The 14377-nt window shown below is 45.9% G+C and overlaps 16 non-coding genes across 16 annotated transcripts; 5 read left to right on the top strand and 11 right to left on the bottom strand.

Annotated features, from left to right (window-relative positions):
• Positions 1-7007: 7007 nt before the first annotated feature.
• Positions 7008-7126, bottom strand: Trnal-caa. The gene is made up of 2 exons: positions 7089-7126; positions 7008-7052 (listed from the first exon to the last, which is right to left on the bottom strand). It is a non-coding gene; the product is annotated as a tRNA-Leu (tRNA).
• Positions 7127-7905: 779 nt separating this feature from the next.
• Trnag-ucc lies at positions 7906-7977 on the bottom strand. The gene has a single exon. It is a non-coding gene; the product is annotated as a tRNA-Gly (tRNA).
• Positions 7978-8162: 185 nt separating this feature from the next.
• Positions 8163-8281, bottom strand: Trnal-caa. The gene is made up of 2 exons: positions 8244-8281; positions 8163-8207 (listed from the first exon to the last, which is right to left on the bottom strand). It is a non-coding gene; the product is annotated as a tRNA-Leu (tRNA).
• Positions 8282-8631: 350 nt separating this feature from the next.
• On the top strand, positions 8632-8703 carry Trnae-cuc. The gene has a single exon. It is a non-coding gene; the product is annotated as a tRNA-Glu (tRNA).
• A 358-nt stretch (positions 8704-9061) lies between these two features.
• Trnag-ucc lies at positions 9062-9133 on the bottom strand. The gene has a single exon. It is a non-coding gene; the product is annotated as a tRNA-Gly (tRNA).
• A 185-nt stretch (positions 9134-9318) lies between these two features.
• On the bottom strand, positions 9319-9437 carry Trnal-caa. The gene is made up of 2 exons: positions 9400-9437; positions 9319-9363 (listed from the first exon to the last, which is right to left on the bottom strand). It is a non-coding gene; the product is annotated as a tRNA-Leu (tRNA).
• Positions 9438-9787: 350 nt separating this feature from the next.
• Positions 9788-9859, top strand: Trnae-cuc. Its single transcript has one exon. It is a non-coding gene; the product is annotated as a tRNA-Glu (tRNA).
• Positions 9860-10217: 358 nt separating this feature from the next.
• Positions 10218-10289, bottom strand: Trnag-ucc. The gene has a single exon. It is a non-coding gene; the product is annotated as a tRNA-Gly (tRNA).
• A 654-nt stretch (positions 10290-10943) lies between these two features.
• Trnae-cuc lies at positions 10944-11015 on the top strand. The gene has a single exon. It is a non-coding gene; the product is annotated as a tRNA-Glu (tRNA).
• A 357-nt stretch (positions 11016-11372) lies between these two features.
• On the bottom strand, positions 11373-11444 carry Trnag-ucc. Its single transcript has one exon. It is a non-coding gene; the product is annotated as a tRNA-Gly (tRNA).
• A 185-nt stretch (positions 11445-11629) lies between these two features.
• On the bottom strand, positions 11630-11748 carry Trnal-caa. The gene is made up of 2 exons: positions 11711-11748; positions 11630-11674 (listed from the first exon to the last, which is right to left on the bottom strand). It is a non-coding gene; the product is annotated as a tRNA-Leu (tRNA).
• Positions 11749-12098: 350 nt separating this feature from the next.
• On the top strand, positions 12099-12170 carry Trnae-cuc. The gene has a single exon. It is a non-coding gene; the product is annotated as a tRNA-Glu (tRNA).
• A 358-nt stretch (positions 12171-12528) lies between these two features.
• Trnag-ucc lies at positions 12529-12600 on the bottom strand. The gene has a single exon. It is a non-coding gene; the product is annotated as a tRNA-Gly (tRNA).
• A 185-nt stretch (positions 12601-12785) lies between these two features.
• Trnal-caa lies at positions 12786-12904 on the bottom strand. The gene is made up of 2 exons: positions 12867-12904; positions 12786-12830 (listed from the first exon to the last, which is right to left on the bottom strand). It is a non-coding gene; the product is annotated as a tRNA-Leu (tRNA).
• Positions 12905-13254: 350 nt separating this feature from the next.
• Positions 13255-13326, top strand: Trnae-cuc. The gene has a single exon. It is a non-coding gene; the product is annotated as a tRNA-Glu (tRNA).
• A 358-nt stretch (positions 13327-13684) lies between these two features.
• Positions 13685-13756, bottom strand: Trnag-ucc. The gene has a single exon. It is a non-coding gene; the product is annotated as a tRNA-Gly (tRNA).
• Positions 13757-14377: the final 621 nt, after the last annotated feature.

Raw genomic sequence — 14377 nt, 5'->3', positions numbered from 1 at the left:
TCCAGAACCATGGCCACTCCACGGACGCAGCCAAGCGCCGTCGTGATTTCAACGGCTGCTCAAACTCAAGCGATGACCACTCCGTTAGTCGGATCCGTGGCTAGGATGCCAACACCAACGAGACTCTTCAGCCAACCGGCAGCGACGGTGCCGTCAACACCAAAGCCGACCCTTTTCGGCAGATTACTTCAAGCTATCACGCCCGGCACGCTTACACGTTCCGCATCCGTGCCGCATATTCCCTTGAATACAACCGCGTCGAATGTCATCGTTACAACCAGTATAACGAATCCGATGTTCTCCACACCGTCGTTTACTAGAGCACAGCCGGTCACGACGAGTCAGCCCATGTCAACGGCTTCAAACGTCGTCACTCCGCCAACGTCGTTCTTCCAGACTCCTATACCGACCGTTCCGCCAACAACGACATCGGCAAACGCTCCGATTCCTACGTCGGTAGTTCCTCAAGCGCCTACATCGACTGTACCATCGTTCGCCCCACCAACTTCCACATCAGTTGCCACTCCGGTCTCTACATCATCGGCTTATCCGTTCACGCCGGTGACTACAGCCACCATGCACGTCCCGACGACCAGTAATGCGACGCACGTCCCAGTGTCGGTCCCGTTGCCACCCAGGTCCTCAGCTTCGGTCCCATTTCCGCCCGGACCTTCAACTTCGACTCCGTTGCCACCCGTGTCTTCAGCAAGCGCTTCGTCGTGGTTTGCATCGTGGAGGAACGTTGGTCAACCGAATTTATTCGGGCCAAGGCAACCGGCCCAGCCACCGTCCGCTCCGCCGGCCCAGCCACCTTCTGCTCCGCCGGCCCGGCCACCTTCTGCTCCGCCGGCCCAGCCACCTTCTGCTCCGCCGGCCCAGCCACCGTCTGCTCCGCCGACCCAGCCACCGTTTGCTCCGCCAACTCAACCACCGTCTTTCCCGCCAGCGTCTAGTGCAAGCCACGCTTGGCCCCCGAATCCGCCGCCGACCACTTCAATTCAGATGGGCACGGTCCCCACGAGTTCGATTCCGACAAGTGCAACACAAGTCACCTCCGCGCCACCTTACAGCACTAGTCATGTGCCGGTCAGCTTAGGTCCGTCATACGGTCCGGGTTTGTCCGCCTACAATCCGATTGTGTCTACAGCTCCATTTGAAATGGGTTCGATTTACGGGCCGGCCACCACGGCTGCACCCCCGACCTCATCGTCATATACGCCATCAACCAGTCTTGGACACGTCCCGACGTTCTTTCCAAGAGCCTCGGCACCGCCATTCGTGCCAACCAGCCTGACATTTGCGTCCGGTTTCCCTGGACCTTCCGCTCCTCCACCGACAACCCACAACCCGCACGGAGTTTATACGCCAGACGCCTGGATCCATGGCCTCAGTGCTGTTCACGCTGCGCCAAGCCGTTCCAGTATCAAACCACCGCGGATGAAGGCGCCGAGCTTTGATGGAGACCCTCGAAATTGGCCAATGTTTATTCAGATGTTTAAGGTCTCCGTTCACGATGCCGTTAGTTCCGACGCGGAACGAATCGCTCATCTTCACGACGCCCTTACTCCATCGATTAGAAAGGACATTGGTGGAGCGTTGTTGAATCCCGGTCTCTACCAACACGCTCTCAACGAGCTCCAGAAACGATATGGCAATCCGCAAATCGTCTCTCAGGCTTGCACCGAATCAATCCTGAAACTCCGGCCCTTCAAAGACAACGATTTTAATGCCCTCCGCTCCTTCTCCGCGGATCTTCACTCCGTCGTGGCGACGTTACGGCTTGGAGGGTATGGAATGGAGCTTTACAGTCACGCTACTCTCTCGCAGCTGGTTGCCAAGCTCCCACCGGCTCTGAAAAGTCGATGGGGTGAGAAGAGTTGGGCGATGCAACCTGCGCTCGCGTCTATCGAAGACTTGGACCAATGGCTCGACGGAGTTGCTATGGCCGAAAAATCCATCCGGGCCAGTTCAGTGGAATCGTCTCATCAGCGGCCCGTGAAACCGACTGAGGAGAAGCGACGTACGCACAAACCGAATGTTTTTAACATTACGTCAACGAATCCCACAAAAACTGACGCCGAGGATAAACGCCCGAGATGCTTAGGGTGCAACAGCACGCACCAGCATCGGCTAAAGGACTGCAGAAAATTCAAGGATTTGCCAGTCGAAAAACGAGCCAAGATAGTGAAAGATTCGAATCTTTGTCTTCGCTGTTTAGGTAGTGGTCATATCGGCAAAGACTGTACAAAGCCTGAACGCTGTTCCAAACCCGAATGCGATGGGACTCACCACTCGTTACTGCATGGAGCTCCACGGCTTTTCCCTAAAAGGACGGATCCCAAGCCACCAACTCCAGCTACATTCTCTGGTTCAATTGCATCGAGATCGTCCGGAAGCCGAATTTTACTGCCGATCGTTCCGATCATCCTAAAGACGGATGGGAAAGAGTTCCCGCTCTATGCTCTTCTTGACTCCGGAAGCGAAATTTCCGTGATAAAAGGGGAAACGGCGAACCTTCTCAATCTACATGGCAGAGTGGAGAGGGTAGCGACGAGAACGGTCAACGGCGAGACGAAATCTGTCGATCGAAAGATCGTCAATTTCAGTGTTTCTTCGACGGACGGTCGTTTTTCTTTCGACATCTCGGATGTTCACGTCATGGAAACCTTCGAACTGAACAAGCGATCAATCGACCTTGCTCGCCTGAGCAAGCAGTGGCCTCATCTCGTTCACGTCCCAGTTTATCCGACTACGCAAGAAGATGTCGCCATCTTAATCGGCCACGATCATCCAGCAGCCATCGAAATCTTCGAGACCCGAAAGGACCCCTTCGACCAACGAGCTCCTCGCGCTTATCTTACAGCTTTCGGTTGGTGCATAGGCGGTCCAAGTGGTCGACTCGATAACGGAGCAAGTAACTGCTATCACTCCAGCACGGCCGAAAGGGATTGTGACGTCATGCTGCATCAATTCATCGAAGCCGACACGTTCGGGACGAAGCCAAACGTCGCAAAACCAATTGGTGCGGAAGAGAAGCGAGCGTGGGAGATCTTGAACAGCACTACCAGACACACCGGTGAAAGGTACGAGGTGGGTCTGCTCTGGAAAGCGGATGATTCCGTTGTCCCAAACAACTTCTTTTCCACCCAACGGCGATTTACTAACCTCGAAGGTAAATTCGCCAAAAACGAAGAACTTGCCGAGACTTACCGGGCCGTCATCAACACCTACGTCAACCTGAAGCACGCCCGAAAATTATCGAAGGAAGAAATTGACTCTGGTCCAGATGGGCGAACCTGGTATTGCTCGCATCATCCCGTCTTCAATCCGAACAAGCCGGGAAAATGCAGAGTCGTTTTCGACCTGTCCGCCAAGTACAAAGGAGTGTGCCTCAACGACGTTCTTTTGAAAGGTCCTGATCTTCTAACCAATCTCATCGGCATTCTTCTCCGATTCCGACAGCATGCAGTTCCGATCGTCGCCGACGTGGAAAAGATGTTCCATCAAGTGCGAGTGAGACCTTCCGACGGGCCGGCTTTCCGCTTCATCTGGCGTGATCCAGGTGATACTAAACCTCCGGATATCTACCAGATGGACGTACATCTCTTCGGTGCTGTCTCTTCGCCGGCCGTCTGTGCCAACGCACTACAACAAGCCGTCAAAGACAGCAAAGATGCGGAATCGCTGCTACCCCAAATCACTCGACATTTCTACGTGGATAATTGGCTAGCGTCCTTTCCTTCCGCCACCGAAGCTATCTCGACTGCCCACCGATTGACTGAAGCTCTGAAGGTTGGAGGTTTCCCATTGACGCAGTGGGCCACTTCCAACGAAGCCGTAAGGAAGTCACTTCCAGGGATTCAGCAGGAAGGAGCATCCATCAATATGGACTTAGACGCCGATCCGATCGAACGAACTCTCGGTTTAGTCTGGGATTTCCGTCGCGACGTCTTCGTCCTAGGTGCAAAGGCGGATCCTGGTGGAAGAACAAAACGAGATCTTCTTAAGTCAATTTTCAGCATCTTCGACCCCCTCGGCTTTCTAGCGCCGATAGTTTTCCAAGCAAAGGTCCTCATGCAGGATATATGGCGCCACAAATTCGATTGGGACGACGAGCTAAGCCAAGATCTTATTGACCGCTGGATCAGATGGGCAGAAAATTTGCCCTCACTCTCCGGACTCGTTTTAGAACGATGCATCGCTCCCAGCCGAGAAGACATCGTAGCGACCGAACTGCACGTTTTTGGGGACGCCTCAGAATCGGGCTTCGGTGCTGTCGCATACGTCCGATTTTTGTTCAGCGATGGATCAGCCAGTGTCCGGTTCATCATCTCGAAAGCTAGAGTCGCTCCGCTTAAATTCCTGACGATCCCACGTCTAGAACTTAATGCTGCCGTTCTTGCCGCGCGTCTCGGCGCACAAGTGCGTACGGAGCTGGACATCGTCTTCGACCAAATTCTTTATTGGACCGATTCTACAACCGTGCTTAGCTGGATCACATCCCGTAATTGCCGTTTCAACAATTACGTCGGAAATCGTGTTGGCGAAATATTCGAAAGTTCAACGCCCGCTCAATGGAATTACGTCCCAAGCGCCAGCAATCCCGCCGACGACGCCAGCCGTGGTCTCGATCCTTCCGAGTTTACCGTTGATCATCGTTGGTTCTCCGGTCCGCCGTTTCTTCAAGGCCTCGACGAATGGCCGAAACTCAAGGTTCTTCCGCCGGTGGAAGCAAGCGACCCAGAGATCCGCGAAACGTCCTGGGTCGGGCTTGTACAAAGAGAAAGCGACGCAATCGATCTTCTCATCGAACGAAAATCACGGCCTTTGATCATCTTCAACACCGTCGCCTATATTTATCGCTTCATCCGGAACGCCCGTCAAAAGGACCGCAACCAGCGTTCAATAGGCCAACTCTCGGTCGAAGAAATTGAAGTTGGAAAGGCGTTCATTCTCCGCCGGATGCAATCTAATGTGTTTCAACAGGAGGTGAACGACCTACGGGCCGGCCACCAAATCGAAGAGATTTCCAAGATCGTCAAGTTGACTCCTTACTTCGACCACCACGGCCTCATGTGTGTTGGCGGGCGACTTGAAAAGGCGCCTCTTCCGATCGACGTTCGCCACCCAATCATCCTGCCACGTTCCGAGCGGATGACTGAGCTAATTCTCTTCAAACTCCACCGTGATCGCGGCCATCTCTCGGCTAGCCAGCTTCATCACGAGGCGCGTCAGCAATACTGGATTCCGAAGGGCCGAATCGCGGCCCAACGAGCTTACCACCAGTGTCACCGTTGCAGAAGGATAAACGCGAAAGCAAGGAATCCATTCATGGCTGCTCTACCCGCTTCCCGGTTAAAAATTGGCTATCCCGCGTTCACCCACACCGGTGTAGATTACTTCGGCCCCATCGAGGTGTTAATTTTCCGTCGTACCATCAAACGTTGGGGTGTTCTCTTTACATGCCAGACTTCAAGATGCGTCCACCTCGAAATGGCTTATTCAATGGATACAAGTTCCTTCATCGCTGCACTCGAACGCTTCCAGAATCGTCGCGGCGTCCCAGCGTCTTATCACAGCGACAACGGGACTAACTTCGTCGGAGCGCAACGAGAGCTGGCCGAATGCCTCCAGAACTTGAACCAACATGCCATCCAGCGGCACCTGAGTCGTCAGCCGTCAAAATGGGTTTTCAATCCTCCAGCTGCTCCACATTTCGGGGGTAGTTGGGAACGGATGGTTCGTGCCGCCAAGATCGCGTTGCAAGCAGTACTAGGAAATCAACGCCTCACCGACGAGATCCTGTTAACCGCCCTCACGCTCGTCGAGAACATCCTCAATAGTCGCAAGTTGACCCCAATGAGCGAGGACGCGACCGATCCCGAATGTTTGACCCCAAACCATCTACTGCTGGGCCGTGCAACTCCAAATCTTCCGCCTGACGTCTTCACCAAGGATGATTTGAACGCCAAGCAGAGATGGCGAATCTCGCAGGCTGTTGCGGATCAATTCTGGCATCGTTGGATGAAGGAGGTTCTACCGAGCCTCACCGAGCGCGAGAAATGGTACCGAGAAGGCCCAAATCTCGAAGTAGGAGACATCGTCGTCATCATCGATCCAGCTACACCTCGTGGATCGTGGCCGACTGGAAGGATCCTGCAAACATTCCCTGGCGATGACGGAGTGGTCCGCTCCGCGACCGTCCAGACGAAGGGGACTGAACGCCATCGACCAGCTCACCACTTGTTTCCCCTGGAATCCGTCCGGATCCGAGAGGGTGCTCTTCGTATGACGAAGCGCAGGGCCGGCGATGTTGGCGTTCCTGAGCCCGCCAAGAGCGTGCGTTTTAATTTGGACCTGGCAACGCAGCGCGAGGGGTAAGGGAATCGGAGACGAAGGGCGGAGCTTACCACCACGCTACCACTTGGAATCCATTCGTCGCGAGAACCACGTCTCCGCTCCGTAATTTTCCTTTTTTGCTTGGCTTCACCAGCGCTTGCAGTTTTTTCGTGTCAACTAAAACTAGTTTAAATTGTTTGTGTAATTTCTGTGTGCGTGTCTTGAATTGTGGGGAGCCCACGCCGGGATCTCCTTTCTGGATCGTAACTTTGTGTGTTGAGACGCGTGGTCTGGCAGCCATTGTGTCTCGTCTCGTCTCGTTTTTTCCTTTTCGTGCCGTGTGTTTCATGTCCATTGGAAGGCAACCGGTGGACACGTTGAAATATACATCGGTTTAATCTTCTGACGTTTGTTCGTGTCCTTTTCCGTCCCGTAACCGGCGTGGTGTGGCAACAACTATGCTAACCACTATACCACCATCGCTTGACGTAAGTTAGCGTCATGATTTCCGTATTTTCACATCTTTTTAAATTACAGAACATCGACCAGTATTACCACTTGGTGACCTTGTATCGTGGTACATTAAGCATTCTCTATCACTATATCAAAACAACCTCTCTAATTATGTTGCAATGCGATGATCATGTGTATTCAGAAATTTATATGTTTGTCAGGAGTGGGATTTGAACCCACGCCTTCATTGAAGACCAGAATACTGCAACTTCTTTTATTGAAGCAAGGTTTATGTCCTTGAGTCTGGCGCCTTAGACCGCTCGGCCATCCTGACCACATCAGGTGTACCTAAATTCCTTTGCCCAACAGATGTGACATTAAAACTCTTCTAACTCATTCAAGAGTTCCTTGCCTTAGGCGATTTTTACCAGGTCAACAATTGTATTACGTTGTATTGCGTTTGAATATGTATTTTTTTGAATATATATTTTCTTGAGTCTGGTGCCTTAGAGCTCTCGGCCATCCTGACCTCATCAGATCTAGCTAAATTTCTTTGCATTACAGATGTGGGATTTAAACTCTTCTAACTTATCCAAGAGTTCCTTGCCCTAGGCTGTTTATACCAGGACAACAATTGTATTATGTTGTATTGATTTGGAATATGTATTTTTCAAGCGATTTAATCCCATATTGTCTAGTGGTTAGGATACCTGTCTCTCACCAAGGAGGCCCGGGTTCAATTCCCAGTATGGGAAAAGAGGAACTGGAAAATTTTGCAAGTTTTGGCCATTTTTGTCAAATACATCTGGCAAACAGTTTCTGCGTTTCCAGAACTATTGCAATCGGCTTAACTTACATACATACGAGCCAAAATCTTTCTAGTACATTGGATATACTAAGTACATCGGCATGTTTCCATCGAGACTCCATCATAAAATGGTTTCTTTGCAAGAAATATCGCCAAAGAATAAGAAATTACATCTATGTCAATTATTCATGTGTGAACGAAAAAGAAATGAACAACTATATTTTACCTAAAGAGTAACATTTGTGTAAATTGACTTCAATTCCGTAGGTTGACTAGTCTGCTAAGAAATAGCAAGATTGCTAAACTGCGATGGCCGAGAATCGAACTCGGGTCAATTGCTTGGAAGGCAACTATGCTAACCACTATACCACCATCGCTTGACGTAAGTTAGCGTCATGATTTCCGTATTGTCACATCTTTTTAAATTACAGAACATCGACCAGTATTACCACTTGGTGACCTTGTATCGTGGTACATTAAGCATTCTCTATCACTATATCAAAGCAACCTCTCTAATTATGTTGCAATGCGATGATCATGTGTTTTCAGATATTTATATGTTTGTCAGGAGTGGGATTTGAACCCACGCCTTCATTGAAGACCAGAATACTGCAACTTCTTTTATTAAAGCAAGGTTTATGTCCTTGAGTCTGGCGCCTTAGACCGCTCGGCCATCCTGACCACAACAGGTGTACCTAAATTCCTTTGCCCAACAGATGTGACATTAAAACTCTTCTAACTCATTCAAGAGTTCCTTGCCTTAGGCGATTTTTACCAGGTCAACAATTGTATTACGTTGTATTGCGTTTGAATATGTATTTTTTTTGAATATGTATTTTCTTGAGTCTGGTGCCTTAGAGCGCTCGGCCATCCTGACCTCATCAGATCTAGCTAAATTCCTTTGCATTACAGATGTGGGATTTAAACTCTTCTAACTTATCCAAGAGTTCCTTGCCCTAGGCTGTTTATACCAGGACAACAATTGTATTATGTTGTATTGATTTGGAATATGTATTTTTCAAGCGATTTAATCCCATATTGTCTAGTGGTTAGGATACCTGGCTCTCACCAAGGAGGCCCGGGTTCAATTCCCGGTATGGAAAAAGAGGAACTGGAATATTTTGCAAGTTTTGGCCATTTTTGTCAAATACATCTGGCAAACAGTTTCTGCGTTTCCAGAACTATTGCAATCGGCTTAACTTACATACATACGAGCCAAAATCTTTCTAGTACATTGGATATACTAAGTACATCGGCATGTTTCCATCGAGACTCCATCATAAAATGGTTTCTTTGCAAGAAATATCGCCAAAGAATAAGAAATTACATCTATGTCAATTATTCATGTGTGAACGAAAAAGAAATGAACAACTATATTTTACCTAAAGAGTAACATTTGTGTAAATTGACTTCAATTCCGTAGGTTGACTAGTCTGCTAAGAAATAGCAAGATTGCTAAACTGCGATGGCCGAGAATCGAACTCGGGTCAATTGCTTGGAAGGCAACTATGCTAACCACTATACCACCATCGCTTGACGTAAGTTAGCGTCATGATTTCCGTATTGTCACATCTTTTTAAATTACAGAACATCGACCAGTATTACCACTTGGTGACCTTGTATCGTGGTACATTAAGCATTCTCTATCACTATATCAAAACAACCTCTCTAATTATGTTGCAATGCGATGATCATGTGTATTCAGAAATTTATATGTTTGTCAGGAGTGGGATTTGAACCCACGCCTTCATTGAAGACCAGAATACTGCAACTTCTTTTATTGAAGCAAGAATTATGTCCTTGAGTCTGGCGCCTTAGACCGCTCGGCCATCCTGACCACATCAGGTGTACCTAAATTCCTTTGCCCAACAGATGTGACATTAAAACTCTTCTAACTCATTCAAGAGTTCCTTGCCATAGGCTATTTATACCAGGTCAACAATTGTATTACGTTGTATTGCGTTTGAATATGTAATTTTTTTGAATATGTATTTTCTTGAGTCTGGTGCCTTAGAGCGCTCGGCCATCCTGACCTCATCAGATCTAGCTAAATTCCTTTGCATTACAGATGTGGGATTTAAACTCTTCTAACTTATCCAAGAGTTCCTTGCCCTAGGCTGTTTATACCAGGACAACAATTGTATTATGTTGTATTGATTTGTAATATGTATTTTTCAAGCGATTTAATCCCATATTGTCTAGTGGTTAGGATACCTGGCTCTCACCCAGGAGGCCCGGGTTCAATTCCCGGTATGGGAAAAGAGGAACTGGAATATTTTGCAAGTTTTGGCCATTTTTGTCAAATACATCTGGCAAACAGTTTCTGCGTTTCCAGAACTATTGCAATCGGCTTAACTTACATACATACGAGCCAAAATCTTTCTAGTACATTGGATATACTAAGTACATCGGCATGTTTCCATCGAGACTCCATCATAAAATGGTTTCTTTGCAAGAAATATCGCCAAGGAATAAGAAATTACATCTATGTCAATTATTCATGTGTGAACGAAAAAGAAATGAACAACTATATTTTACCTAAAGAGTAACATTTGTGTAAATTGACTCCAATTCCGTAGGTTGACTAGTCTGCTAAGAAATAGCACGATTGCTAAACTGCGATGGCCGAGAATGGAACTCGGGTCAATTGCTTGGAAGGCAACTATGCTAACCACTATACCACCATCGCTTGACGTGAGTTAGCGTCATGATTTCCGTATTGTCACATCTTTTTAAATTACAGAACATCGACCAGTATTACCACTTGGTGACCTTGTATCGTGGTACATTAAGCATTCTCTATCACTATATCAAAGCAACCTCTCTAATTATGTTGCAATGCGATGATCATGTGTTTTCAGATATTTATATGTTTGTCAGGAGTGGGATTTGAACCTACGCCTTCATTGAAGACCAGAATACTGCAACTTCTTTTATTGAAGCAAGGATTATGTCCTTGAGTCTGGCGCCTTAGACCGCTCGGCCATCCTGACCACATCAGGTGTACCTAAATTCCTTTGCCCAACAGATGTGACATTAAAACTCTTCTAACTCATTCAAGAGTTCCTTGCCTTAGGCGATTTTTACCAGGTCAACAATTGTATTACGTTGTATTGCGTTTGAATATGTATTTTTTTTGAATATATGTTTTCTTGAGTCTGGTGCCTTAGAGCTCTCGGCCATCCTGACCTCATCAGATCTAGCTAAATTTCTTTGCATTACAGATGTGGGATTTAAACTCTTCTAACTTATCCAAGAGTTCCTTGCCCTAGGCTGTTTATACCAGGACAACAATTGTATTATGTTGTATTGATTTGGAATATGTATTTTTCAAGTGATTTAATCCCATATTGTCTAGTGGTTAGGATACCTGGCTCTCACCCAGGAGGCCCGGGTTCAATTCCCGGTATGGGAAAAGAGGAACTGGAATATTTTGCAAGTTTTGGCCATTTTTGTCAAATACATCTGGCAAACAGTTTCTGCGTTTCCAGAACTATTGCAATCGGCTTAACTTACATACATACGAGCCAAAATCTTTCTAGTACATTGGATATACTAAGTACATCGGCATGTTTCCATCGAGACTCCATCATAAATGGTTTCTTTGCAAGAAATATCGCCAAGGAATAAGAAATTACATCTATGTCAATTATTCATGTGTGAACGAAAAAGAAATGAACAACTATATTTTACCTAAAGAGTAACATTTGTGTAAATTGACTCCAATTCCGTAGGTTGACTAGTCTGCTAAGAAATAGCAAGATTGCTAAACTGCGATGGCCGAGAATCGAACTCGGGTCAATTGCTTGGAAGGCAACTATGCTAACCACTATACCACCATCGCTTGACGTAAGTTAGCGTCATGATTTCCGTATTGTCACATCTTTTTAAATTACAGAACATCGACCAGTATTACCACTTGGTGACCTTGTATCGTGGTACATTAAGCATTCTCTATCACTATATCAAAGCAACCTCTCTAATTATGTTGCAATGCGATGATCATGTGTTTTCAGATATTTATATGTTTGTCAGGAGTGGGATTTGAACCCACGCCTTCATTGAAGACCAGAATACTGCAACTTCTTTTATTAAAGCAAGGTTTATGTCCTTGAGTCTGGCGCCTTAGACCGCTCGGCCATCCTGACCACAACAGGTGTACCTAAATTCCTTTGCCCAACAGATGTGACATTAAAACTCTTCTAACTCATTCAAGAGTTCCTTGCCTTAGGCGATTTTTACCAGGTCAACAATTGTATTACGTTGTATTGCGTTTGAATATGTATTTTTTTTGAATATGTATTTTCTTGAGTCTGGTGCCTTAGAGCGCTCGGCCATCCTGACCTCATCAGATCTAGCTAAATTCCTTTGCATTACAGATGTGGGATTTAAACTCTTCTAACTTATCCAAGAGTTCCTTGCCCTAGGCTGTTTATACCAGGACAACAATTGTATTATGTTGTATTGATTTGGAATATGTATTTTTCAAGCGATTTAATCCCATATTGTCTAGTGGTTAGGATACCTGGCTCTCACCAAGGAGGCCCGGGTTCAATTCCCGGTATGGAAAAAGAGGAACTGGAATATTTTGCAAGTTTTGGCCATTTTTGTCAAATACATCTGGCAAACAGTTTCTGCGTTTCCAGAACTATTGCAATCGGCTTAACTTACATACATACGAGCCAAAATCTTTCTAGTACATTGGATATACTAAGTACATCGGCATGTTTCCATCGAGACTCCATCATAAAATGGTTTCTTTGCAAGAAATATCGCCAAAGAATAAGAAATTACATCTATGTCAATTATTCATGTGTGAACGAAAAAGAAATGAACAACTATATTTTACCTAAAGAGTAACATTTGTGTAAATTGACTTCAATTCCGTAGGTTGACTAGTCTGCTAAGAAATAGCAAGATTGCTAAACTGCGATGGCCGAGAATCGAACTCGGGTCAATTGCTTGGAAGGCAACTATGCTAACCACTATACCACCATCGCTTGACGTAAGTTAGCGTCATGATTTCCGTATTGTCACATCTTTTTAAATTACAGAACATCGACCAGTATTACCACTTGGTGACCTTGTATCGTGGTACATTAAGCATTCTCTATCACTATATCAAAACAACCTCTCTAATTATGTTGCAATGCGATGATCATGTGTATTCAGAAATTTATATGTTTGTCAGGAGTGGGATTTGAACCCACGCCTTCATTGAAGACCAGAATACTGCAACTTCTTTTATTGAAGCAAGAATTATGTCCTTGAGTCTGGCGCCTTAGACCGCTCGGCCATCCTGACCACATCAGGTGTACCTAAATTCCTTTGCCCAACAGATGTGACATTAAAACTCTTCTAACTCATTCAAGAGTTCCTTGCCATAGGCTATTTATACCAGGTCAACAATTGTATTACGTTGTATTGCGTTTGAATATGTAATTTTTTTGAATATGTATTTTCTTGAGTCTGGTGCCTTAGAGCGCTCGGCCATCCTGACCTCATCAGATCTAGCTAAATTCCTTTGCATTACAGATGTGGGATTTAAACTCTTCTAACTTATCCAAGAGTTCCTTGCCCTAGGCTGTTTATACCAGGACAACAATTGTATTATGTTGTATTGATTTGTAATATGTATTTTTCAAGCGATTTAATCCCATATTGTCTAGTGGTTAGGATACCTGGCTCTCACCCAGGAGGCCCGGGTTCAATTCCCGGTATGGGAAAAGAGGAACTGGAATATTTTGCAAGTTTTGGCCATTTTTGTCAAATACATCTGGCAAACAGTTTCTGCGTTTCCAGAACTATTGCAATCGGCTTAACTTACATACATACGAGCCAAAATCTTTCTAGTACATTGGATATACTAAGTACATCGGCATGTTTCCATCGAGACTCCATCATAAAATGGTTTCTTTGCAAGAAATATCGCCAAGGAATAAGAAATTACATCTATGTCAATTATTCATGTGTGAACGAAAAAGAAATGAACAACTATATTTTACCTAAAGAGTAACATTTGTGTAAATTGACTCCAATTCCGTAGGTTGACTAGTCTGCTAAGAAATAGCACGATTGCTAAACTGCGATGGCCGAGAATGGAACTCGGGTCAATTGCTTGGAAGGCAACTATGCTAACCACTATACCACCATCGCTTGACGTGAGTTAGCGTCATGATTTCCGTATTGTCACATCTTTTTAAATTACAGAACATCGACCAGTATTACCACTTGGTGACCTTGTATCGTGGTACATTAAGCATTCTCTATCACTATATCAAAGCAACCTCTCTAATTATGTTGCAATGCGATGATCATGTGTTTTCAGATATTTATATGTTTGTCAGGAGTGGGATTTGAACCTACGCCTTCATTGAAGACCAGAATACTGCAACTTCTTTTATTGAAGCAAGAATTATGTCCTTGAGTCTGGCGCCTTAGACCGCTCGGCCATCCTGACCACATCAGGTGTACCTAAATTCCTTTGCCCAACAGATGTGACATTAAAACTCTTCTAACTCATTCAAGAGTTCCTTGCCATAGGCTATTTATACCAGGTCAACAATTGTATTACGTTGTATTGCGTTTGAATATGTAATTTTTTTGAATATGTATTTTCTTGAGTCTGGTGCCTTAGAGCGCTCGGCCATCCTGACCTCATCAGATCTAGCTAAATTCCTTTGCATTACAGATGTGGGATTTAAACTCTTCTAACTTATCCAAGAGTTCCTTGCCCTAGGCTGTTTATACCAGGACAACAATTGTATTATGTTGTAT

The sequence above is a fragment of the Daphnia pulicaria genome, chromosome 1, assembly GCF_021234035.1.
Source record: "Daphnia pulicaria isolate SC F1-1A chromosome 1, SC_F0-13Bv2, whole genome shotgun sequence".
Classification (NCBI taxonomy): domain Eukaryota; kingdom Metazoa; phylum Arthropoda; class Branchiopoda; order Diplostraca; family Daphniidae; genus Daphnia; species Daphnia pulicaria.
The sequence above is the reverse complement of the archived record's forward strand: the minus strand, read 5'-3'. Positions and strand labels throughout refer to the sequence as shown.